Genomic DNA, 26,825 nt, shown 5'->3' with positions numbered 1-26,825 from the left:
GGAACTCATGGTATCCAATGAATATTTCACGTCCTTATTGTCGATACCTCACAACACACACTTTTCATTGTTCAAATTATTGCCAGTGGTCATCTATAGGAGGCCACTGTGGCGTCAGGCAAGGATAGGCTCTATCTCTTACAGGAGCGGCTTTGAGATAAGACCAAGACTAAGACAAAGAAAGGAAAGGCCAGAACATCCCGGAAGTATTCCGATTTCTCAGACTCAGGTGAGAGTTTGCAATGTCAAAAGGACACTAACAGAATGGTGCAAATGCAAGAATTGGTTAATGCCGTCCAAGGCCTTTCAGCTGAAGTACAGGCCTTGAAGGCCAAAAATGACATCCTGAGACATATGGTGCCTCCAAGAGATGCAGTTACTCCCGATGCACCAACTGGGATCTTGACCTCAGGGAAGTTTGATGGTTCCCCTGGATGGCTTAAAGAGTATTTGGACTCTTGTACAGTACATTTTTTGTTTTGAGATAACACGTTTGCCACAGACAAGTCTAAGATTGGTTTTATGATTTCAAACATGTCTGGGAATTTCTTATCTTGGGCTACTCCTTTGGTTATCTCTGGAAGTCCTTTAGTAGCTTCATATGCTGCCTTCGTACAAGCACTTAAAGACATCTTTGAGAGATGGGAAATAACTTTTCATGCTTACGAATCACTCCTGGACGTCAGACAAGGAAATCAGTAGATTCTGGTTTATGTAGCAAGATTGGGAAAAAGAAGCTTTATGCAAAAAAGATAGTAGAGAACTTAGACCATGCATTGACTATAGGGGTCTTAACCAGATAACCGAAAAGGATTGTTATCCCAACTTTACTCATAAATGATATTGTTGAAGCAGTTCAATCAGCAAAAGTATTTACCAAACTCTACCTACAAGGGGCATATCATCTACTCCACATTAAAGAAGGAGACCAGTGGAAGGTGGCTTTTCACACACCAATTGGCCATTTTGAATATTTGGTCAACGCTCCCGCTGTCTTTCAGAGATTTATGGACAGGCTTTTTCTGACATTCTTTTTCATTACATCATGGTCTAACTGGATGATATTCTGTTTTTTTCTCCTTCACTTTGCACTCACTGGATTCATCTAACTGACGTATTGGACACACTTTCTCAGAATTATCTTTTCGCCGAACCAGAAAAATGTTTATTTGAAGTTCGGTCTGTGCCTTACCTCTGAATCCTTCTCTCTAGCAAGGGCATAGAAATTGATCCACAAAAGACTTCGGCCATACAAGGGTGGCCGGTTCCAGCCTCAGTAAAGGAAATTCAACACTTTCTTGGAATAGCCAACTTCTATAGGAGGTTCATTGATTGGTTTCTGATTCTATCCTTCCCATCACTGAGCTCCCAAAAAAGGACGTACCATTTTACTGGGATGACGCGGTGAGCCGTGCCTTTGAAACACTCAAGAGAGCCTTTTGTACAGCTCCCATCATTAGTCAACCCCAACAAACCAAGGTATTTATTGTTGAGACCAATGCATCCTTATGTGCTTTAGGAGTAGTTCTTATACAACTCGGAGACGAAGATCTAGAACACCCAATAGCCATTTTTTCTCGCACTTTAGGTCCCAGCGAGCAGAATTATTCTGTGATAGAAAAGGAACTGCTGGCCATCCGAGAAGGCTACATGGAATGGTGTCACCTCTTGTTGGGGTCACTGCATGGATTTAAAGTCTGCACTGATCATAAGAATTTACAGATCTTATAAAAAATGGAATGCCGCAATAGAAGACAAGTTCAATGGGCTTATTTTTTTCTCAATTCGGGTTTAAGATCACCTACATCCCAGGAAGCCAAAACAGCATTGCTGATGTTCTTTCAAGAAAAGAAGAAGAAAGAAGGGAGGAACCCCTGTCAGGTGAACAGATTTGGGGTGATAAGACTTTCGTCTGTACAGTCTCCCCTTCTCTTGATCAAATCAAGAAAGCCAATTCGACTCCAGAAAATGAAGAGACTCTACAAGAAGATACTGATCTATCTCTTCAAGACAGATTATATAGCCACCTGGACCGTCTGGTTTTTCCTACCTCCTCTCTGAAGATTAAAGTCATGACCTGGGGTCACGACAATCCCACGGCATGACATAGGGGAGTCTCACCCACATTTGATCTAATTTCTCGTACATTCTACTGATCATCGATGAAACAAGTTATAAGAAGATGCGTTGAATCCTGTCCAGTGTGTGCAGAAGCAAATATTTGACTTCCAAACCAATCGCAAAATTGGGACAAGCACCCGTGCCTCTAGGGCCTTGGACCCACATTTCTTCTGATTTAGTCGAGGATCTTCCCCCATGTAACAGATACACAGCCATCATGGTTACCATAGATGCTTTCACAAAGATGGCCCACTTTATGCCATTACCAAGGGTTTAATCTGCTCCCAACATGGCATCAGCCTTCCTTAGAGATATATTCCATCTACATGGTTTACCGATGTGAATAACAACAGGCTGGAGATCTCAATACACTTCCGAATTCTGGAAGAGTCTTTGTGAATTGCTAGGCATAGAAAGAGCTCTGTCCTCCGGATATCACCCCCAAAGTAATAGACAAACGGAATGTCTACATCATACCTTAGAACAATACTTACATTGTTATACCACTGGTGCCCACGATTCTTGGTCAGATCTACTTCCCATAGCAGAATTCTCCTACAACAACACAATGCACACAGCTACAACCATGAGGCCATTCTTTTGTCATTCCGAGTTTCGTCCAAAGACACTTCCAGGGACTGCATGTTCACCTTCCAATATTGCAGCTCTCAACGATTTCTTGAAGAGAATATAAGACAACCACAAGACAGCTTATCAACAAGTAGTCTATCCAAAGAGTGGAACAAGAAATACAAAGACAGACATAGGAAGGAAAACCCAACCTGGAACATCGGAGATAAGGTCTGGCTGTCCATCAAATATCTTCCCAAATGGATGCATCTCTCTAAGTTTTCTCCACGGTATGTAGAACTTTTTGTCATCTCCACTAAAATCAATCAAGTGACCTTTAAACTGAAGTTACCCTTTTCATGGAAACAAATGCATCCAGTGTTTCACTCTTCTCTCTTAAAGGAGCACTGACCTGATATTTTTCACTGCTCTACCAAAACCGAAGGACAGGATCCCCCAAGTTCCGAACCAGAACAATATGAGGTAGCAACAATTTGTGAATCCAGGTACTACAGAGGGTCCGTACAGTATTGAATCAACTGGAAAGGATATTCCATACAAGAACACAACTGGGAACCTATAGCTCATCTCCATGCACCTATTGTAGTTCGCCAATTACACAGACAATTTCCATGGAAACCCGGGCCCAGTCGAGTAAAGAGGAGGCAATCTGTCACAGGGGCCCACTGGTCCCTGTGGCATGGATGGCGCGGAGGGCACAGAATGCTCCATTTCGTACAGAGGATTAGAAGTACAAGTGTTCCGCTAAGTTGCTATTCAAGCTACAGAAACGGTGTAGTTTACAACCAAGATGGCCGCCAGACTCACGGATTTCCTTATTTACCAGCGAACGCTCAACACACATTGCATTGCAACCATGTTCACTTCGCCAGTCATTGGGTAAAAGGCTGGTGCTAGTTTACTCTCTGTGCATGCTTTTCCCCTTCTTACAACCAACCGGCCTTTTGAATGTCTACCGCTTTCAACTCATTTCCTCCTGGATCCCTGCCTTCAGAATCCTTTCTCAGCTGCTGCAATCCCCCCACTCTAGTACTGCTTCTCGGTTCCTCCCCTTTTTTGCCTCTCATTCTCCTTTCGCTTGGAATCTCTTTAATACTGCATTCCCTGGATCTCTCGACTTCATCCTCCATCAGCCTCATTTATTGCCAGCGAGCTGAACGGCCCGTTCTCTCCACTTCGGTTGAAACAGGGTTTTTGTGCCTTTAGGATTTTCCCTCAAGACTTTGGGCACGTCCTGCCGGGCCGTCACTTTTTCCACCCAGTGGTCATCTATAGGAGGCCACTGTGGGGTCAGGCGAGGATAGGCCCTATCTCTTCCAGAAAAGACCAAGACTAAGACAAAGAAAGAAAAGGCCAGAACATCCCAGAAGGATCCCGATTCCTCAGACTCAGGGTGAGAGGGGCTAGATACTCTATGTCCCATTGGCTGGGGCAGAATACACCCAAAAGGAAAATGATGGGCTACTAAAGTGAGCTTAAAACGCTTTACTATAAGTTATGATACTAAGGCTACCGATGATTCCCAGTCTGCCGGCAGGGAATATTCAAAGCATGTGAATCCAGGAAAGATACCAATGCTGAAGAACTGGAGTTGCAGGTAAGCAACATATTGCTGCTGCGGTGAGAACCACACCCGGCTGCTTCAGTGTCATGTGAGAGTACTTGGAGGAGCACCCCCTCTGCATATTCTGCTCTGCAGTATCCGACACTGCATCCCCAATGCGGCATGAAAAACAGTGGAAGCAAAATGCTCCCAGCCTTGCATTGCCCATTGGGCATGTACACTGCAGTACTGAAGACAGCCCAGAAGCACTCCCTCAGCCACTAGAGTTTAGGGAGAACTCAATGTTTTCAATGAGTTGGTTTGACGCGACCATAATGGGTAGCAGGTCGGTGCCCTGCCACCCATTATGAACGTGCCAGCCCTGGTTAACACCAACCTGTGCTTTAAAGGGATAGTCCAGTAAAAAATGTTATTTTAAAAATAGATAGGCAACATTAAAAAAATAATACTAGCACTTTTTTTTTTTAAACTTCCTATGTAAAATTTTGAGCTATTCAAGCTCAAAATTCGCAAAAGCAAGCACATGGGCGCATCCATTTTGTGAAATGGATGCCTGCCTGTGCTGGCTTTTGCTTTTGCGGCACTAATGAAGGAAACGCCAGCCAGCTGTAGTAAACAAAAGCTACCGCTGGGTGGCTTTTCCTTCATTGGTGCTGTACGCGGAGGACGGGGACCGGAGACCAGAGCAGGAAAGCTGCAGCTGAATCTCGGTAAGTGCTATTTATTTTTTTTTTTAAATAAGTACTAGCTGCGTTTTTTTTTCTAGGTTTTCCGGGCTGGAGGAGCCCGGAAAACTTAGAAATAAAACCGCAGCTTTAAAAAGCGACCGCAAACATAAATACAACGTTGTGTTTGAAAACGCTGCGGTTTTTCTTTCCAAGTTTCTCAGGCTCCTCCGGCTCGGAGGAGCCTGAGAAACTCGGAAAGAAAAACCGCAGCGTTTTCAAACACAACCGCATTGTGTTTCTGCCTGCTGTGGCTATCACTTTGGGTCTCCGGTGCTCCCGCAGGGGAGCACCGGAGACCCAAAGTGAAAGCCAAGGCAGGCAGAAACACAACGCGGTTGTGTTTCTGCCTAAATCTGCTTTCCCATTTGGGGCTCTCGGGCTCCCCATGGGGGGCCCGAGAGCCCCAAATGGGAAGGCAGATTTAGGCAGAAACACTGCAGCATTTAGCATTTCCCATTTGGGGCTCTCGGGCCCCCTGTGGGGAGCCCGAGAGCCCCAAATGGGAAATCAGATTTAGGCAGAAACACTGCAGCATTTAGCATTTCCCATTTGGGGCTCTCGGGCCCCCCGTGGGGAGCCCGAGAGCCCCAAATGGGAAATCAGCTGTAGGTAGAAACACTGCGGCATGTAAACACAACCGTGTTGTGTTTCTGCCTGCCTTGGCTTTCACTTTGGGTCGGAGCCCCAAAGTGATAGCCACAGCAGGCAGAAACACAACACGGTTGTGTTTGAAAATGCTGCGGTTTTTCTTTCCGAGTTTCTCAGGCTCCTCCGAGCCGGAGGAGCCTGAGAAACTCGGAAAGAAAAACCGCAGCGTTTTCAAACACAACTTTGTATTTATGTTTGCGGTTTATGTTTATTACAGCTGGCTGGCTTTTCCTTCATTAGTGCCGCAAAAGCAAAAGCCAGCACAGGCGGGCATCCATTTCACAAAATGGATGCGCCCATGTGCTTGCTTTTGCGAATTTTGAGCTTGAATAGCTCAAAATTTTACATAGGAAGTTTAAAAAAAAAAAGTGCTAGTATTATTTTTTTAATGTTGCCTATCTATTTTTAAAATACATTTTTTTACTGGACTATCCCTTTAAGTGATGCAATTTCATGTGTTCAAATGGCACAGGCATATGTCTATGTGCCGATTGCAAATGTTTTTACTCACTATATGTGAACTGCTTGCACAATTTATGGCAGCCATAATTTAAACATTGAGCCGTCCCCACTTGCATTTATTGCTAAGACCATGCTTTGAGACTCAGACCTAATATGTTATTTATGTAGCACTTGCTACAGCAGTGGTTCCTGTTTAGTGGCTTTGTAAATAACTGATGTTTTTTATTAGACAACCGAAGTGAACTTACTGTATGGAGCTACCTAAGATGGATTCAATGATAGACCAACTTGTAACTGGCACGTTGAGCACAGATCACCGTATCTAGCACATAACAAACTGAGCTATCTGACCATCTACGAATGTGTTTATACTTTTAGAACACATACCTTCTGCTCACAGAAATTGGTTGTAATTAAAAATATCCCATTGCAATGGGAGCGGTTGTCACAATTCTACTACCATGCATCTAATAGTGATTAATTAACATGGGGCAAACAGCCCTTTTCCACATATCTTGATAAATTGCAATACTTCTTTGATGGTACATACCATCAGAAAGCAGAACTGTTAAATTATGTTTACCATTAGCACTAGCACAAAGGTCAGGATGTTTAATAGAGCCCATAACTCTACTTTTGAGAAAAGACTTAAATGATCTTCCCCAAATTTTGAAATGTAAAATTCAAAGCGAATAGTTTGTTTCCTTGCAAAACCTCTTTCCTAAAATTAGACTGGCTTTACTTTTAGACATTTAATTCATTTTGGACAAGATGATGGTGGAATCTAGTCACACACAGTAAGTCAACCTCGCGAATAGCTGGGATTGTATGAAAAGATTGAATGTAACATGCGGAATGCACGTTTAGTGTGCATTCGGTATGGTAGATTAGCTCAAAACCCATAATACCGAACAGGGGAGCGGGGGTGGTGGTGGTGTCACCTGCTCCCCCAGTTCGCTATTGTGGGCTGTGGGGTTGCGGGGGTGTCCCCTGCATACATTAAAGGCAGTGTGGGGGACAAACGTGTAAAATCCCAAAGGATCGAATTACAAAATGCGGGCATGTGGGCTCCGCTATTTTGTAATTCGATCTTTTGGGATACGTTATTTTAACGTACATCCGGTATAGCTCAAAGTAAAAGCTCATAACAGAAGTTTCATAACATTATTGATATGATCACAGAAAGTTATACGTTCCTACAAAACGTCCTGCCAATATAAATACTATATCTATTTGTTAAATACTGAGATATAAGACTCTACAAATCAGTCAACAAGCAGCATAGAGGTATTTCCATGCTATATAAATAATGTATATTTATCATCTTCATTTGTGCCCAGGTTAATGCATTTATAAAAATGACCCATGTTCTCCACCCCAGCCATATTTTTTTTCCAGGCTCTACAGTAAAGGCTTGCTACCGATCATAACTAAGGAAACAGGACTTTGCAGCTATCCTTGCGCAGCTATTCCTAGTACTGATTGCACAGTCAGGCCTAGCTCTCAGAAGTGGACACTTTCAAGGTACAGGGTACCACTTCGTAAGAGTGGTATCACTGATCAGGCTCTAGCTTGGTTACCTCCTTTCTCATCCACTGACTCTCTCAGGTCCAACTGGGGTCTTTCCTCTCTTCTATCTCTCTCCCTTCTTGTGGTGTTCCCCAGGGATATAACCTTTCTCCCTGGCTTTTCAACCACTACTTAGCACCTCTTGCCCACTGCATTACTACTTTCTGCTCCAATTTTCAGTGTTATGCAGATGACACCCAGCTCTCCTTCTGGCTCCCCTCCTGTGAGGCTAAGAACCTTGGTGTCATCTTCGACCCAATCCTCTACTTCTCTCCTCAAATCTCCCACGTCTCTAAGAAGTCAAGCTACCAGCTGCACCACCTCAGAGGTATTCCCTCTTTTTTCAATTTCCCCAAGAAGCTCACTGTCTCCAGAGCTTTGGTCCTCTCTGGGCTGGACTACTCCAACAGCCTCTTTCTAAATCTGCCTGCCTCTATTCTTCGACTTATCCAGAACAGGACTGCAAGACTTGTCCTTTGCCTCCCTCTGGAACAGCCTCCCTGCCTTTCTCAAACTTGAGCATAACCACCACCGGTTCCAGAAGCAACACAAGACTGTCCTTTTAGTTTTTTCTGCTTTCTCCCTTCCTCTCCCCTGCTGATGTCCCTGACTACTCCGCGTGCTGGTCACCTGGCTATCCTCTGAACTCTCTGGGCCCATGCTCCTTCATGTCCAGTTTCCCCTGCACTGCTTCCGGGCTTATGGAATTTCTTGGACGGTTCTAAGTGACTTTGGACTGCTGAAAAGTGATTTTGCACTGCTGACACAACCCCTGATTCATGGAACTGTGTAAAGTGTATTTTTGCAGTGCAAAGTTGGTGCAAAGTCATTTTGTACTACAAAAATGATTATCCACCACTTCAGCTGGACTCGCCTCTCCTACACCTGTGTCCCATGTCTCGCTCAGACCTGCACCACATGCCCAGGTCTGTGCGACTTTATGATACGGGCCCATGGTCCACCCTGCAATAGTCACCTCAGGACAGTCTCCGCCTGCATAGCTTCCTTTTTCCTAAATGGGGAACTCATGGTATCCAATGAATATTTCACGTCCTTATTGTCGATACCTCACAACACACACTTTTCATTGTTCAAATTATTGCCAGTGGTCATCTATAGGAGGCCACTGTGGCGTCAGGCAAGGATTTATTTTCAAATTTCTTTATTGGCATTTATATAATAAACAGTTGCATCGTAGCATTGTGCGATCACAGTGGTATAAGTCAGGGTTAAACAAAAGTAGGCCAATTAGAAATTAACAATTAAACAGAAACAGCAAAACATAAACAACATTAACAAGTATCCGTATGGTCAGTAATGTAAGCAACGTGGGGAGGTCAGGCAACAAATGAGTTCAGGTTAGGGACTGCGCAAGTATTCTGTGTCAGATAGCGTGTATCAATGGGGGCAAGTTTCTCAAGGGGGTTTATCGTCATTGGGGGGGTTAAGTAAGGCCCAAGTGAGAGTTTTCCAGGCGGAAAGTGCCAAGCTCGTGTCTTCGGGGGATGTGGTAACACCATCCTCCCAAGCTGAGGTTTCTGCCCCTATCCAGCGCTCCAGTTCGTTACGCCATACCTGGTATCGTGGGCCTCCAGGTCGCTTCCAGGCCATAGCAATGGTCCTTTTGACCAGAATGCATACCAGGTCCATGAGCTTAACTGAGTGTTTGAACTTGGCCAGTCTGGGATACGTTCCAAGAAGGCACTCTTTTGGGGTCCACTCATATCTGGTCATGCCTGCCTCGCTACAGAGGAGTTCCACTCTCGCCCAGAGTTGTCGGACCTGGACGCATCCCCAGAACATGTGTAAAAGATTTGCTTCATCTCTGCCGCACCAAGGGCAGTTGTGTTGGGGTAGCTCATATATTTTGGCTATTCTAAGCGGTGTCAGATACGAGCGGTATAACATATTAAGCTGAATCAATTTAAATCTAGAGTTTCTAGATACAACTTGGAAACGCTAGTGCTCTACCCCATTCAGCTTCAGACAATTCGTGTCCCAAGTCTCCTTCCCATTTGAGCTTGAGATCCCGACTGCGGGGATTGGGCCTATCGATTAGGTGACTGTATATACGGGACACAGGCCTCCATCCATCTCCCAAACTATATAGGTGTGTTATGAAGGGGTCAGTTTCAGGTTCTTCTGGCCACGCGTCCCATTTGGTTCGAGCAAATTTACGGATCTTTAAGTACCAAAGGAATTGGCCAGCCGGACGCCATCGACAGATTGCAAGGAGGAGAAATCACGGAAGGAGCCCTCGTTATATAGATCCCCCCAAGTGTACACTCCCAGCCTTTCCCAGTATCTAATGGAAGCAAGGTCTACAGAGTTCTGACACAGGTCGGCAAGGAGCGGTATGTCCGGAGTGTATCTATGTTTCAAGTGGAGAAGAATTTTAACCCTTTGCCATATCTGACGACCCAGGGCAGCTAAGTATGGAATCCCATTCACAAGACGTTGAGGGGCCCAAATGAGTTCGTTTAGCCTGATCGGAGCAGTTGAGCGTTGTAAAAGCATTGTTTCGGGGGTGTCATCATCGGCTAGCCATTTAGCCACGAAGCTTAGTTGGGCAGCCAGGTAGTATCGTTCCAGATCAGGGAGCCGAATGCCTCCCTGCTCAAAGGGTAGGGTCAGCGTGGATAATGCAAATTTGTGCCTACTAATTCCCCACAGGAAGTCTTTAAGTATCTTCCCCAAAAGGCGAAAGAAGGGAGTCCTAATATAATAAAAAATGTTTTGGAAACCATAAAGAAATCTGGGGAGAACAATCATCTTGATGATGGAAGCCCTACCCATCATGGATAGGGGGAGGCGAGCCCAAAACCTAATCGACTTGCGCAGGGGAGGCAGCGCCGCAGCCGTGTTATTGACGTGCATAAGTTCGGGCGTGTGATAGATATTAATGCCCAGATAGCGGAACGTGATGGGGCGCCAACTTATACCCAGCGAGGGGAGGTCATCGACGTGTGTATTTTGGAGGGCACCCAGCGGAAACAGACAAGACTTATGTCTGCTGAAGTGTATGCCTGATACCTTGGCAAAGTTGCCGAGGACCTCCAGCATGGTTGGGACATTCAACTGCGGGTCCCTCACATAAAGGAGGACATCATCTGCATACAGGGAAATTATGTGGTCCACCCCGTCTAGCCTTATACCAGCATCGAAGAATTGTTTCCTAAAAAAAATGGCGATGGGTTCGAGCCCAAGTATATATAGCATAGGGGAGAGCGGGCAGCCCTGCCTTGTGCCCCTTTGTATGTCCCATGCCGTGGAGATGAGCCTGCTAGATTTTTTTTTTTGAAAATCAATTTTATTAAGTTTCCTTGGTGCATAACGAGGTTACATTCTTGCATTGCATTTATTAATGTGAGTTAACATAAAGAGAAAACCAGACGAAACACACCCCATGCCCCCCCCCCTCCCTCTCCCTCCCCCCACCCCCCTTCAGTTCGCGCTTACATAGCCTTGATAAACACTTGCACAACGGGCTCTCTTAATGATGGAGGCGTCAATACAATATGCGTGTGGCACGCCAAAGTCATATGGGCCAAACGAGTTCAGTTCTCAGCCGGGTCCTTGGCCCATGGTCCCACATCCGTGGGGAGGAGGGGAATCCCTCAGCTCAGTCTTCAGGACCTAGACCACTCGGCCGTACTTATCAAAGAAGGGGAGCCAAATTTCCTCGATACTGGACTTAGACTCATCGAGCAGGTGTGTGAGGAACTCCATGTCGTAGATGGCCCTTACTTTGGTCACCCAGGTTTTTTCCCCTGGCATTCTCGGGTGTTTCCATTTCTGCGCTAGACAGCATCTAGCTGCTACCAGCATCACCTGGAGCATGTGATCATGAGTGTTACCCCGGTCCTCTTCGTTACTAATCCCGAAGAGGAAGAGCCACGGGCAGGATACTCGTTCTATCCCATCTACCCCTTTGATCCAGGTCCGCACCTTGTCCCAGTATTTCTGGACCACTGGGCATCCCCACCACATGTGGATATAGTCACCTCTCTCTGTCCTACATTTCCAACAGTGTGGGTCATATCCTGGACGCATTTTGGCTATTCTTTGCGGGGGGTAGTGCCATCTATGTAATATCTTGAGGGCCTGATGGCGATATTGGAGGGAGGATGTGGATCGATTGGCCCGTCTACACATCTCTGTCCATCTCTCGTCATCAATTTCCTCGCCCAGGTCCCTACCCCATTGTATGCGTGCTGGTGGCGGGTCTCGGGGGATGGAGAACAGAAAGAGCTTGTATAGGCGGGAGATTATCCCCTTGGAGCCCCTTGCGGTCAGAAGGAGTTTTTCAAAGTCTGTGAGTTCCCTCCTGAGGGTATCACCCCAAGATGGTTCCGTGAGGGCACCCTTAAGCTGAAGATATCGGAACGGGGAAAGCGTGCCTATTCCCAGGGCTTCCTCAAGGTCCTTCAAGGGGAGGAAGGAGCCCCCCACCCACAACTGGCCGGTCCTACTAAGGCCCGCCTCGAACCATGTCTGGTAGGCTGCTGGTTCCGCTATTTTGGCCAGGAAAGGAGGGGCCCAGATGCAGCTCAAGGGGGAGGGCCATGTCGTGAGCCATCTATAGTAACCTCCCTCTCTCCACAGGGACCACAGTACTCTTAGAATCGGGTGGTTCAAGACTGATCTGGGGATCGTTCTCCTTGGGACCCAGAGCCATTCCTCTAGTGTGACGGGCGCCAGGGGCCTATTGTCCATGGCTACCCACTGTTTTTTCGGTCCCGGTGAGAAGTGATCGACCAGGATCCTCAACTGGGAAGCCCTATAATACGTCTCGAGATCAGGGTAGCCCACCCCTCCATCTTCCTTGGTCCTAGTCAGAACCTCGTATGAAATCCTGTGTTTTTTGCCCTGCCAGAGGAATCTAAGGAGGATGCGTTTTGTCTCGTCAAAAAAGGCCTTGGGGACTTGGACCGGGAGCATTTGAAAGAGAAACAGAAATTTTGGGAGGATAACCATTTTTATAAGGTTAAGGCGTGCCATCCATGAGAGACCCGTTCCCGCCCACCTTTCTATGTCTCTCCTGATTGCTGACCAGAGGGGGGGGAAGTTGGCCCCATACAGGTCCTCAAGGTTACGTGTGATTTGGACTCCCAAGTAACGGAACCCCTCATCGCTCCGCTTGAAGGGGAGACCCTCCACAAAGGTCACCTCCGTGTCTGGCAGGTTCCCACCCATGAATGCGACCGATTTGTCCAAATTAACCTTATACCCCGATAGTTCTCCATATCTTGCGAGGCCCTGCAGAACCCGAGGGATTGTTTGGGACGGTCTGGTGACATAGAGCAGGGCGTCATCCGCAAAGAGGCAGATCTTGCAGTGCATATCCCCCATCTGTACACCACTGATGTCCGCATCATTGCGGATCGAGATTGCCCACGGTTCCATCACCAATGCGTAGATTAACGGAGACAGGGGGCATCCCTGCCTCGTGCCACGTTCAAGGGGGAATTCCCTAGACTCAATCCCGTTAGCCACCACTCTGGCCGAGGGGGAGGAGTAGAGCGCGGATATCCATCCCAACCACCTTGGACCCATCCCCACTGACAAGAGAACCTCCCTCATGAAAGCCCAGCTGACCCTGTCAAAGGCCTTCTCCGCGTCAAGAGCCAGTAGGAGAGCGCCTTCATTCCTGGCCTCGGTCGTGGCCAATACATGGAGGGTCTTCCTTAAATTATCGGAACCCTGTCTATTGAGGACGAATCCCGCCTGATCAGGATGTATCAGGCGTGGGAGGGAGTTTTCCAATCTGGAGGCCAGGATCCTAGCAAAGATCTTGGCATCTAAGTTGAGAAGTGAAATGGGTCTGTAAGACCCACAAGCTGCCCGGTCTTTACCAGGTTTAGGTATGACGGTGATGAGGGCCTGTAGGAAAGTCGGGGGGATCGTGTCGTTGCCTCTAATTTGGTTGAACAATTTGGTCAGGGGCTTCACTAAGGTGGACTGGGTCTGTTTATAGAAATCCGCTGTGTAGCCGTCAAGGCCAGGAGCCTTTCCGGCCTTCAGTCTCTTGATGGCTCCCTCCACCTCCTCTTCTGAAATTTCCCCCTCGAGGGCCTCCAAGTCCTGGTCGGTCAGTTTGGGGAGGGGGTGTTCTGCCAGGTAGGAGGCAATGTCCTCCCGAGATTCGCCCGCTTGCCTAGAATAGAGTTTGCTGTAGTACTCAGCAAAGCATTCCGTCACTTCATGCCGGTTCCCATGAACCCTGCCCTCTTCGTCGGTCAACCGGGTAATCCCTCTCTCCACTCTACACCCCCTCGACCTCTGAGCCAGCAGAGTGCCTACCCTGTCGCCCTGTTCGTAGTATCTCTGTTTGGTATATCGCATCCTCTTAACCACCTCCCCTATGAGAACCGTATGGAGCTCCTGTCTTTTGCCCTGCATCTCGTCCAATAGTGCCCTCCGGTCCACTCCCGGGACTCCCAGTCTGGCCCGCAAGATCTGCAGCTCCCCTCGGAGTCTGCTCTCGATCAGGCCCCTCTCTCTTTTACGCCTCGAGCCCTCCGCTATGAGGAGGCCTCTGAAGGTGGCCTTCCCCGCTTCCCATACCATGGACATGTCCGTCTCCCCCGTGTCATTTGTCTCGAAGTAGGCCAGCATTTCCTGCTTCATGAACTCACGGAATACTGGATCCCTAAGGAGCGTGTCGTTGCACCGCCATCGAGCCGATCTCGGGGCGATGGGCAGGGACCAGTTAGCTATAAGTAGTTCATGGTCCGACCACGTTATGGTCTCGACTTTTGGTTGGGTCATCGCCCCATCTCCCTCCTCTGAGGCCAACAGAAGGTCGATTCTGGTGTAGGTGCAGTGCGGGGGAGAAAAGAATGTGTAACCACCCTGGGCCGGGTACGCCTTGCGCCAAACATCTACCCAGTAGTGATCCTTCAAGAGGTTCTGCAAGGCCAGGTTATCCCTCGTGATCCCCTTGGGTACCCCACCTCTGGCGGACCACCAGTCCAGTTGGGGGTCGGCTATGAGATTAAAATCACCCCCGAGAATCATGGCCCCCTCGGCCCATTCATCCATGACACCAAAGATCCGTGTGAGGAACTCCACCTGGCCCGTGTTGGGCGCGTATACGGTGGCGAGAGTAACTCGCTGCCCCTCGCAAAGCCCCTTGACACCCAGAAATCGACCCCCAAACCCCCTCTTGGTTTCCACCCCCGTTAGTTGGAGAGCCCTTCCCAGGAGAATGCCCACCCCCTCCTTCTTCGAGGTCGGGTGTGAAGCCCAATAGTTGCTACCGATGTCTTTCCCCTTGATTCTGGATTCCCTCCCGCGCTTATAATGTGTTTCCTGTAGAAATAGGACCGTCAGGTGTTGTTTTCGGAACATGTTGCCCGTGAGGGATCTTTTATTTTGAGAGTTTAGACCCTTGACATTTAACGTGCCCACCTTCCCTTCAATCGTTGTCATCATACCGTGTGCGTATTCTGAACCCCTCGTGGTGATTGAATTTTAGTGCCCCTTGCCAAGCGTATTCTTGCGGTCTGAACTGAATTTCCCCCTGAGTCCCCCAAACTACCCCGTTATCCCCCCCATCCCCTCCCCCCTTGCAACTGACCCCCCTCCCCGTGTCTTCCCTCCCCCCTCCCCACCCTTGTACCTTGAGGCGTCCGTCCACTCTCCCCAACATGTGTTGGGGCCGGTCAACGAACCACCAAGGACTCCAACCCCAGCCCCGGGGTTTTCGTGTGTCTGGAGAGTCCCAGATCGCAAGTCCGATTCAGGTCGGCCCCTGCAGGCCTTCGGTGCACTTAACCGAGACAAAAACCAGAGACCCCGCCCGGGCCCTCAACCCACAACCAGAAACCCAAACGCGGGGCAACACAAATAAACAGTTAACTTTTTAACATAATGGTCTGCCGACCCAAGGTCCGGTGGGCCAAACGCGACACCGCCGCGGTGTCCGTTCAAGGCAGTTCGTGGGCCCGGGGCCTCCTGCGTCCGTACCCTGAATCGTCTCTCACCTCATGATTTTCTCTCCTTCCAATCGAACGTCATTTTCATGAGTCAGTGTGATTTTCCGGGTTCATCGACGGGTGTCTGGTTTTCCGAAACTTTCGGGCCCCCTTGACCTTAGATTTCCCACTGTGATTTCCTGGGCCGTCGGGACCCCTAGGGGGGTCCCGTGGTCCTCCCTCCTGGGCGCCCGAATGGCCCGCCTGGTCGTTCACCAGATCGTCCGTGGCTCTTCGTATGTCCTCCTCCGACACCAGGTGGTGTTTCTCACCTAGCCACTCAAACTCCAAATAGAAGGGGTGACCCCACCGATATCGGACTCCTTTTCCCTGCAACCATCTTGTGAGTGTGCCGCATTTCCTCCTCATTGACAGGGTTAGGGCCGAGAGGTCTTGGAAGATGGATACCTTTGAATCACCGTACTGTATGGTGCCAAGATGTCTCGCCTTTTCCAGGATTCTGATCTTGTCCCTGTAGTAGTGCAGCCGAACCAGAACCGAGCGTGGGCCTCTGCCTCCCCCCCCCGCTCGGTGCACCCTGTCGAAGTTGGTCGCCCCCACGTCTTCCGTTCCCAGGGCGATCCTCACGATATCGTGCACTTTGCCTTCAAGTCCTTGTACGGATTCGCCCTCAGATTCCATCAGGCCAAAGATTCGAAGGTTGTTCCTCCTCTCCCTATTTTCCATGTCGTCAACCTTGAACCGAAGCTCTTCCTCGCGCCTTTCCATGTCTCGGAGTCTCATGTCCATTTGGGTTTCGAGGAGTGTCGCCGAAAGTTGGTTATTCTCGACGCCCTCCACGCGGTCTTCTAGGGTGGCGACCTTGGTGGTGAGGTCGGCCAGTTTGGCCCCCATGTCTGTCCTCATACCTCGTATCTCCTCCAGAATCGTTTGGATGTTGTTCTGGATAGCCCCCAGATCCGGGGGTGGGACGGTGGGGCTACCGGCGGCCATGGTCCTTTCTTTGGGAACAAACTGATATTTCAGCAAGTTCTCTCTCCAGTTCATGAGGGGTTCGTGTCGGCCAGTTTACGACGGACGCCGCCTTTCTCCGGGTCAGGCCGGGCCTCGGGCACCAGAGGCGCCGGGCGTGCGTTCCCTGTGTGGGTGGACGGTTTTCTTCAAGTCGGAGGATGCCCAGGGGAGGAAGCGCCGCGGGCTCACCCTCTCGGGCCTATTCGTGGGCGGCGCGGCTCGTGCTGTCTCCTGCGCCACTCCGCGCCAGGTCGTGGGGGAGGGGCAGCCGATATCGCCTTGGTCCGTGTAACTCCGCACAGGAGCGTCGGATCGGAACCAAAGTTGGACCCAGGTGGGGGCCACAGGCTTCCACGTCTTTTGGGGGGGGTCGCGTAGTATATGGGACCCTCGTTTCGCCGATAAATCGTGATTCACCCGGGGCTGGGTGCGGAGCTCGACGTTCAGGCGTCCATCCTGCCCGCGCCCCCTGGTGGCCTCCAGCCTGCTAGATTTTACTCATGCTCGTGGTTTAGTGTAGAGAACTGTGATCCATCTGACAAATCGTTCTCCGAAGCCAAACTCCCGAAGCACCGCAATCAGCCATTCCCAGAAAATAGAATCGAACGCTTTGACGGCGTCCAATGAGAGCAAAGCATAGGATTCCCCTACATGAGTGGAATGTGATAATACATGTTGTAGCCTACGAAGATTGGCAGTGGTGTTGCGACCCGGCACAAAGCCGCTCTGGTCAGGGTGCACCACTTCTCCGATCACCCTGGACAGCCGCTTAGCCAGAATGGTTGTAAGGATTTTAACATCATAATTGAGCATTGCAAGAGGGCGATAGGAGTCACAGTCATCTGCAGGTTTACCTGGCTTGAGGAGCGGAAGCACCAAAGTCTCACGCATACTCTCAGGCAGGATACCCGACTCGTAGGCTTCTAGGAACACCTCATGCAGCAGCGGAGTCAATTCCGGCTCGTAGGTTTTGTAAAATTCGGCAGGTAGCCCATCACTGCCCGGGGCCTTACAAGTGGCCAGCGACTTGATGGCATCGGTTATGTCATCTATGGTGATATCAGCATCCAAAGCCTCCTTATGTGACAGCGGGAGTAGGGGCAGGCCAATTTCATCCAAGGTGTTTGAAATTTCCTCAGGGGGCACCATGTCATTATGGGAGTATAGTTGGGCATAAAACTGCCCGAAAGTGTCATTAATTTCATGTTGGGTCAGATGTAGCGTGCCATCAGCATCCCTTAAGGCTGTGGTCGAATGTTTAGGGTGTTCTTTCCTACACAGCCAGGCGAGCAGTCTACCAGGTTTATCAGCGTGGGCGTGTGCTTTATTGGTTCTGGTGATGTAATCGAATTTGGCCAGCCTGTCCCAGGCTTCCTTGCAGGTGGCCCTAGTATTGGCAAGCCTGTCTTCCTGCGGTTGGGGGTCCAGGGTGTTGGATTCTAGCTGTTCTATTTCAGTTTCTAGTAATTCAAGTTCAGTTCTTAGGCGTTTCCTCATTCCTCCCGCCTTTGCTATGACCTCTCCCCTTACAACCACTTTGAGAGCATCCCAGACTGTGCTTAGGTGGTCAACACTGTCTTTATTCTCACGAATGTAGTTCTCTAGGGATTCCCTGAGATCTTCCCTGAACTCCGAATCTTTAAGTGCCTCGGTGGGCATCCTCCATGTAGGTATAGGAGGTCTGGGGCCAGTGATGTTCCATTCAATTACCAGGGGAGAGTGATCAGAGATGGTGCGGCCCAAGTAATTGGAAGAAACAATCTGGGGAAAGCTTTCTCTGCCGGTAAAGAGGTAGTCAATTCTGGTGTGAAGATTATGTGGCGAGGAGTAGAAGGAATAGCCTCGATCCCCTGGGTGTTGCTCCCGCCAGATGTCTACCAGGTCTAGGCGGTTCAGCATGACATTCATAGCGGTGGTAGCGGTCGACGGGCCCCCCAAGGGAGGAGCAGATCTGTCAAGCACAGAGTCACTAACTCAATTAAAGTCGCCTCCCCAGATAAGGAATGTATCTCTATACAGTGTAATCTTTGTGTACAACATAGCGAGGTGCGCAGGGATATTGTTGTTGGGGAAGTATGAATTGACAATACATATCTCTGTTTGTTCAATGTGGCCCCAGAGTATCACGTACCTTCCTTCCGGGTCCTGTTCAGCTTTTTTAAGCTGGAAGGGGATGTGAGGGCTGATCCAAGTGAACACCCCTCTTGCGAATTTAGAATAGGCGGACCCGAACCCCTGTCCACCCCAGTATGTTTGGAGCGTCGCGGTGGATTCCTTGGTTAAGTGGGTTTCTTGTAACAGGGCCAGCCCTATCTTCTTCCTGTGTAGATAGGATTTAACTCTGTTGCGGCGTAAGTAGGTACCCAAACCCCTCACATTCCAAGTGGCGATCTTAAGGCGTGTAGACATGATGGTGGCAGAGGAGTTGGAGCACTGAACTCACGGCAGTCTCATCCGTCTTCAAGCCAGCTTCGTGTGCTGAGCAATTGCCCCCTGGGTCGGCCGTTAGCAATGCGCATTGTAATCTTCCTGTTGACCATGATTGTTGTGTTGATGTATTAAACGGAGACTTATGAACAAATTTAACTTCCACTCGAACAGGTGGATCGAACATGAAAGATAACTGTGTGTTGCCCCCAGCAGCCGTTCTGGGAGGACAACGCTCGGGGGCTTCCGCTACCCATTGGCCGATCCGGGTCGTGAGGTGCGGATGTGGTGTTGGCCTTAGGCCAGCCATGCTTGGGGTGGGGTGGGTTGTGACAATGTCCGTGGGTAGTCCGTATGGCTCCCGTCCTTGAAAGAACTAATTGATCATTGCAGCAAAGAGATCTGTTTGTGATCAGCCGTTGGGCGCCAGGGCGTGTTCTTCTCCATCAGCCAAATTGTTGTGCTCCATCCACATAGTGGCTGCTGCCGGAGTCTCCATGAAGACAGCTTTGCCTTTGTATAGTATCTTAAGGCGCGAGGGGTACAGGAGCATGTATTTAAGATCAAGCTTCCGCAGTTGGGCTTTGACAGGTATGAATGAGTTCCTGGCGCGCTGCACTTGCGGGGTATAATCGGGGTAGATAACGATCTTGGAGCCATTGCGTCTAATCTCGCCTCCGTCCCTCGAGAATTTGAGGATCGTCTCTCTATCGCGAAAGTTTAAGATCTTGGCTATCATCGGGCGTGGGTGTGATCCCGGTGGGGGTCGTTTCTGTAGGGAGCGGTGGGCTCTCTCGACGGAGAATCCCTGTGTGAGCTTGCCAGCTCCAACCTCGTGCATTAATAGGGACTCAATAAATTCCGTGGGGTCAGTACCCTCCATCCCTTCCGGAAACGCCAAGGACTCGGATGTTACTGCGGCGGGCCCTTCCCTCTGCTTCCTCAGACCTCGCCTCGAGATGAGCCACTTGTTTCTCAAGTGCGATAACTTTGTGCTTTAAGTCCTTGGCAGTGTCTGTGGTATCCTGCAGATTTATTTCCACCGTGTTTATTCTTTCCGCTAGGTTGCGGGCATCTTGGCGGATGAGCTGCATGTCCACCTTAAGTTCATCTATCTTGGTCTCCATGCACGTTTGGAGTGTAGCAATGGCCTGCAGCACTTGGGCGTTGCTGGGGTCATCAACTGCTGCAGGGGGTTCCGTCTGTGTGGGGATCTCATATTGGCTGGGCTGTTTAGGTTTAGCCCCTGAGAACGAGTCCATAATTGTTGCACCCCTGTTTTTGTTTCGTGAAGTGGACATTGGTCCCTCCTGGTGTTGTGATGGCAGATATGAGCCCCTGGACAGTGTGTAACAAGGTGAGCCTCACAGGTCAGCGTTATGCAATGATGCTCAGCGATACTCAGTGATGGCACCGGAGAACACAGGGGGGTGCGATTAAGTATGCGCTCCTGCGCAGGGTATTCTCCCAGTTGGGCAATGGAGTGCTCTGCGATCTCTCAGCACGCTGGGCCACTGTCCTGTAACCCTGCTGGGCCCTGCTGTCTGCGGCACAGGCGAGTCCCCGGTGTTGGGTTAGGGTCTTCGGGCCTTCCGGCTCGTCCGAGCGTGGACTGTTCCCTCTTCAACCGCTCGGTTGCCTATTCAGGGAGGGAGGAGGGCCCCATGCAGTTCGCTGCAACGACAGCGGCAGCGGTCCGCCAACGCCGCTGCTGCTCCGGCTCACGGAGCACCGCCGCACTCGCGGCTGGCAGTTCACCGATGGGTCTCCCTCGAAGTGACAGGGGTCCACTCACCCCCTGTGTCTCCTCTGCAGCGGTCCGGGGCCTTGGATATAGCTCCGTTCGCTCCCCTGGGTAATGCGGAGGCTCTCCTGGGCGCTTGGGGGAGGGAGATCCAAGGGCGGCCGGTCCTGCGCTTGGTTTCCTCCCTGGGGTCTTTCCGCTCTACTCACAGGGACTTCTTCGCCGCGACGAAGGAGGCAGCGCCCGATGGGCCGTCTCCCCGCTGCCTCGCTGCCGGCTTAATCCGCTCTTCCTTCAGGGCTCGGCGCCGTCCGCCATCTTGTTTCTCCCGGGGGTACCAGTTCGGATGCTGCGTTTTCAGGGACGCCGGCTCCGTTTCTCCTCGTTCCTGCGCCGGGCAGGGCCAGAATCGCTTCCCCCACCGGAGTATAGGTTTGGATCTTGTTCAGATCAAAAATATCGATCGGATTAAGGATCTGGGCCAGGATCAAGACGGGAGCTCCTCACGGACACGTCTTTACGCCATCAGCGCTGGCCACGCCCCCGCGTCAGGCAAGGATAGGCCCTATCTCTTACAGGAGCGGCTTTGAGATAAGACCAAGACTAAGACAAAGAAAGGCCAGAACATCCCGGAAGTATTCCGATTTCTCAGACTCAGGTGAGAGTTTGCAATGTCAAAAGGACACTAACAGAATGGTGCAAATGCAAGAATTGGTTAATGCCGACCAAGGCCTTTCAGCTGAAGTACAGGCCTTGAAGGCCAAAAATGACATCCTGAGACATATGGTGCCTCCAAGAGATGCAGTTACTCCCGATGCACCAACTGGGATCTTGACCTCAGGGAAGTTTGATGGTTCCCCTGGATGGCTTAAAGAGTATTTGGACTCTTGTACAGTACATTTTTTGTTTTGAGATAACACGTTTGCCACAGACAAGTCTAAGATTGGTTTTATGATTTCAAACATGTCTGGGAATTTCTTATCTTGGGCTACTCCTTTGGTTATCTCTGGAAGTCCTTTAGTAGCTTCATATGCTGCCTTCGTACAAGCACTTAAAGACATCTTTGAGAGATGGGAAATAACTTTTCATGCTTACGAATCACTCCTGGACGTCAGACAAGGAAATCAGTAGATTCTGGCTTATGTAGCAAGATTGGGAAAAAGAAGCTTTATGCAAAAAAGATAGTAGAGAACTTAGACCATGCATTGACTATAGGGGTCTTAACCAGATAACCGAAAAGGATTGTTATCCCAACTTTACTCATAAATGATATTGTTGAAGCAGTTCAACCAGGAAAAGTATTTACCAAACTCTACCTACAAGGGGCATATCATCTACTCCACATTAAAGAAGGAGACCAGTGGAAGGTGGCTTTTCACACACCAATTGGCCATTTTGAATATTTGGTCAACGCTCCCGCTGTCTTTCAGAGATTTATGGACAGGCTTTTTCTGACATTCTTTTTCATTACATCATGGTCTAACTGGATGATATTCTGTTTTTTTCTCCTTCACTTTGCACTCACTGGATTCATCTAACTGACGTATTGGACACATTTTCTCAGAATTATCTTTTCGCCGAACCAGAAAAATGTTTATTTGAAGTTCGGACTGTGCCTTACCTCTGATTCCTTCTCTCTAGCAAGGGCATAGAAATTGATCCACAAAAGACTTCGGCCATACAAGGGTGGCCGGTTCCAGCCTCAGTAAAGGAAATTCAACACTTTCTTGGAATAGCCAACTTCTACAGGAGGTTCATTGATTGGTTTCTGATTCTATCCTTCCCATCACTGAGCTCCCAAAGAAGGACGTACCATTTTACTGGGATGACGCAGTGAGCCGCGCCTTTGAAACACTCAAGAGAGCCTTTTGTACAGCTCCCATCATTAGTCAACCCCAACAAACCAAGGTATTTATTGTTGAGACCAATGCATACTTATGTGCTTTAGGAGTAGTTCTTATACAACTCGGAGACGAAGATCTAGAACACCCAATGGCCATTTTTTCTCGCACTTTAGGTCCCAGCGAGCAGAATTATTCTGTGATAGAAAAGGAACTGCTGGCCATCCGAGAAGACTACATGGAATGGTGTCACCTCTTGTTGGGGTCACTGCATGGATTTGAAGTCTGCACTGATCATAAGAATTTACAGATCTTATAAAAAATGGAATGCCGCAATAGAAGACAAGTTCAATGGGCTTATTTTTTTCTCAATTCGGGTTTAAGATCACCTACATCCCAGGAAGCCAAAACAGCATTGCTGATGTTCTTTCAAGAAAAGAAGAAGAAAGAAGGGAGGAACCCCTGTCAGGTGAACAGATTTGGGGTGATAAGACTTTTGTCTGTACACTCTCCCCTTCTCTTGATCAAATCAAGAAAGCCAATTCGACTCCAGAAAATGAAGAGACTCTACAAGAAGATACTGATCTATCTCTTCAAGACAGATTATATTGCCACCTGGACCGTCTGGTTTTTCCTACCTCCTCTCTGAAGATTAAAGTCATGACCTGGGGTCACGACAATCCCACGGCATGACATAGGGGAGTCTCGCCCACATTTGATCTAATTTCTCGTACATTCTACTGATCATCGATGAAACAAGTTATAAGAAGATGCGTTGAATCCTGTCCAGTGTGTGCAGAAGCAAATATTCGACTTCCAAACCAATCGCAAAATTGGGACAAGCACCCGTGCCTCTAGGGCCTTGGACCCACATTTCTTCTGATTTAGTCGAGGATCTTCCCCCATGTAACAGATACACAGCCATCATGGTTACCATAGATGCTTTCACAAAGATGGCCCACTTTATGCCATTACCAAGGGTTTAATCTGCTCCCAACATGGCATCAGCCTTCCTTAGAGATATATTCCATCTACATGGTTTACCGATGTGAATAACAACAGGCTGGAGATCTCAATACACTTCCAAATTCTGGAAGAGTCTTTGTGAATTGCTAGGCATAGAAAGAGCTCTGTCCTCCGGATATCACCCCCAAAGTAATAGACAGACGGAATGTGTACATCATACCTTAGAACAATACTTACATTGTTATACCACTGGTGCCCACGATTCTTGGTCAGATCTACTTCCCATAGCAGAATTCTCCTACAACAACACAATGCACACAGCTACAACCATGAGGCCATTCTTTTGTCATTCCGAGTTTCATCCAAAGACACTTCCAGGGACTGCATGTTCACCTTCCAATATTGCAGCTCTCAACGATTTCTTGAAGAGAATATAAGACAACCACAAGACAGCTTATCAACAAGTAGTCTATCCAAAGAGTGGAACAAGAAATACAAAGACAGACATAGGAAGGAAAACCCAACCTGGAACATCGGAGATAAGGTCTGGCTGTCCATCAAATATCTTCCCAAATGGATGCATCTCTCTAAGTTTTCTCCACGGTATGTAGAACTTTTTGTCATCTCCACTAAAATCAATCAAGTGACCTTTAAACTGAAGTTACCCTTTTCATGGAAACAAATGCATCCAGTGTTTCACTCTTCTCTCTTAAAGGAGCACTGACCTGATATTTTTCACTGCTCTACCAAAACCGAAGGACAGGATCCCCCAAGTTCCGAACCAGAACAATATGAGGTAGCAACAATTTGTGAATCCAGGTACTATAGAGGGTCCGTACAGTATTGAATCAACTGGAAAGGATATTCCATACAAGAACACAACTGGGAACCTATAGCTCATCTCCATGCACCTATTGAAGTTCTCCAATTACACAGACAATTTCCATGGAAACCCGAGCCCAGTCGAGTAAAGAGGAGGCAATCTGTCACAGGGGCCCACTGGTCCCTGTGGCATGGATGGCGCGGAGGGCACAGAATGCTCCATTTCGTACAGAGGATTAGAAGTACAAGTGTTCCGCTAAATTGCTATTCAAGCTACAGAAACAGTGTAGTTTACAACCAAGATGGCCGCCAGACTCCCGGATTTCCTTATTTACCAGCGAACGCTCAACACACATTGCATTGCAACCATGTTCACTTCGCCAGTCATTGGGTAAAAGGCTGGTGCTAGTTTACTCTCTGTGCATGCTTTTCCCCTTCTTACAACCAACCGGCCTTTTGAATGTCTACCGCTTTCAACTCATTTCCTCCTGGATCCCTGCCTTCAGAATCCTTTCTCAGCTGCTACAATCCCCCCACTCTAGTACTGCTTCTCGGTTCCTCCCCTTTTTTGCCTCTCATTCTCCTTTCGCTTGGAATCTCTTTAATACTGCATTCCCTGGATCTCTCGACTTCATCCTCCATCAGCCTCATTTATTGCCAGCAAGCTGAACGGCCCGTTCTCTCCACTTCGGTTGAAACAGGGTTTTTGTGCCTTTAGGATTTTCCCTCAAGACTTTGGGCATGTCCTGCCGGGCCGTTACTTTTTCCACCCAGTGGTCATCTATAGGAGGCCACTGTGGGGTCAGGCGAGGATAGGCCCTATCTCTTCCAGGAGCAGCTTTGAGAAAAGACCAAGACTAAGACAAAGAAAGAAAAGGCCAGCACATCCCAGAAGGATCCCGATTCCTCAGACTCAGGGTGAGAGGGGCTAGATACTCTATGTCCCATTGGCTGGGGCAGAATACACCCAAAAGGAAAATGATGGGCTACTAAAGTGAGCTTAAAACGCTTTACTATAAGTTATACTACTAAGGCTACCGATGATTCCCAGTCTGCCGGCAGGGAATATTCAAAGCATGTGAATCCAGGAAAGATACCAATGCTGAAGAACTGGAGTTGCAGGTAAGCAACATATTGCTGCTGCGGTGAGAACCACACCCGGCTGCTTCAGTGTCATGTGAGAGGACTTGCAGGAGCACCCCCTCTGCATATTCTGCTCTGCAGTATCCGACACTGCATCCCCAATGCGGCATGAAAAACAGTGGAAGCAAAATGCTCCCAGCCTTGCATTGCCCATTGGGCATGTACACTGCAGTACTGAAGACAGCCCAGAAGCACTCCCTCAGCCACTAGAGCTTAGGGAGAACTCAATGTTTTCAATGAGTTGGTTTGACGCCACCATAATGGGTAGCAGGTCGGTGCCCTGCCACCCATTATGAACGTGCCAGCCCTGGTAAACACCAACCTGTGCTTTAAAGGGATAGTCCAGTAAAAAATGTTATTTTAAAAATAGATAGGCAACATTAAAAAAATAATACTAGCACTTTTTTTTTTAAACTTCCTATGTAAAATTTTGAGCTATTCAAGCTCAAAATTCGCAAAAGCAAGCACATGGGCGCATCCATTTTGTGAAATGGATGCCTGCCTGTTCTGGCTTTTGCTTTTGCGGCACTAATGAAGGAAAAGCCAGCCAGCTGTAGTAAACAAAAGCTACAGCTGGGTGGCTTTTCCTTCATTGGTGCTGTACGCGGAGGACGGGGACCGGAGACCAGAGCAGGAAAGCTGCAGCTGAATCTCGGTAAGTGCTATTTATTTTATTTTTAAAATAAGCACTAGCAGCGTTTTTTTTTCTAGGTTTTCCGGGCTGGAGGAGCCCGGAAAACTTAGAAATAAAACCGCAGCTTTAAAAAGCGACCGCAAACATAAATACAACGTTGTGTTTGAAAACGCTGCGGTTTTTCTTTCCAAGTTTCTCAGGCTCCTCCGGCTCGGAGGAGCCTGAGAAACTCGGAAAGAAAAACCGCAGCGTTTTCAAACACAACCGCATTGTGTTTCTGCCTGCTGTGGCTATCACTTTGGGTCTCCGGTACTCCCGCAGGGGAGCACCGGAGACCCAAAGTGAAAGCCAAGGCAGGCAGAAACACAACGCGGTTGTGTTTCTGCCTAAATCTGCTTTCCCATTTGGGGCTCTCGGGCTCCCCATGGGGGGCCCGAGAGCCCCAAATGGGAAGGCAGATTTAGGCAGAAACACTGCAGCATTTAGCATTTCCCATTTGGGGCTCTCGGGCCCCCGTGGGGAGCCCGAAAGCCCCAAATGGGAAATCAGATTTAGGCAGAAACACTGCAGCATTTAGCATTTCCCATTTGGGGCTCTCGGGCCCCCGTGGG

This window comes from Ambystoma mexicanum, chromosome 7p (genome assembly GCF_040938575.1).
Source record: "Ambystoma mexicanum isolate Mex_15411 chromosome 7p, UKY_AmexF1_1, whole genome shotgun sequence".
Lineage (NCBI taxonomy): Eukaryota > Metazoa > Chordata > Amphibia > Caudata > Ambystomatidae > Ambystoma > Ambystoma mexicanum.
The sequence above is the reverse complement of the archived record's forward strand: the minus strand, read 5'-3'. Positions refer to the sequence as shown.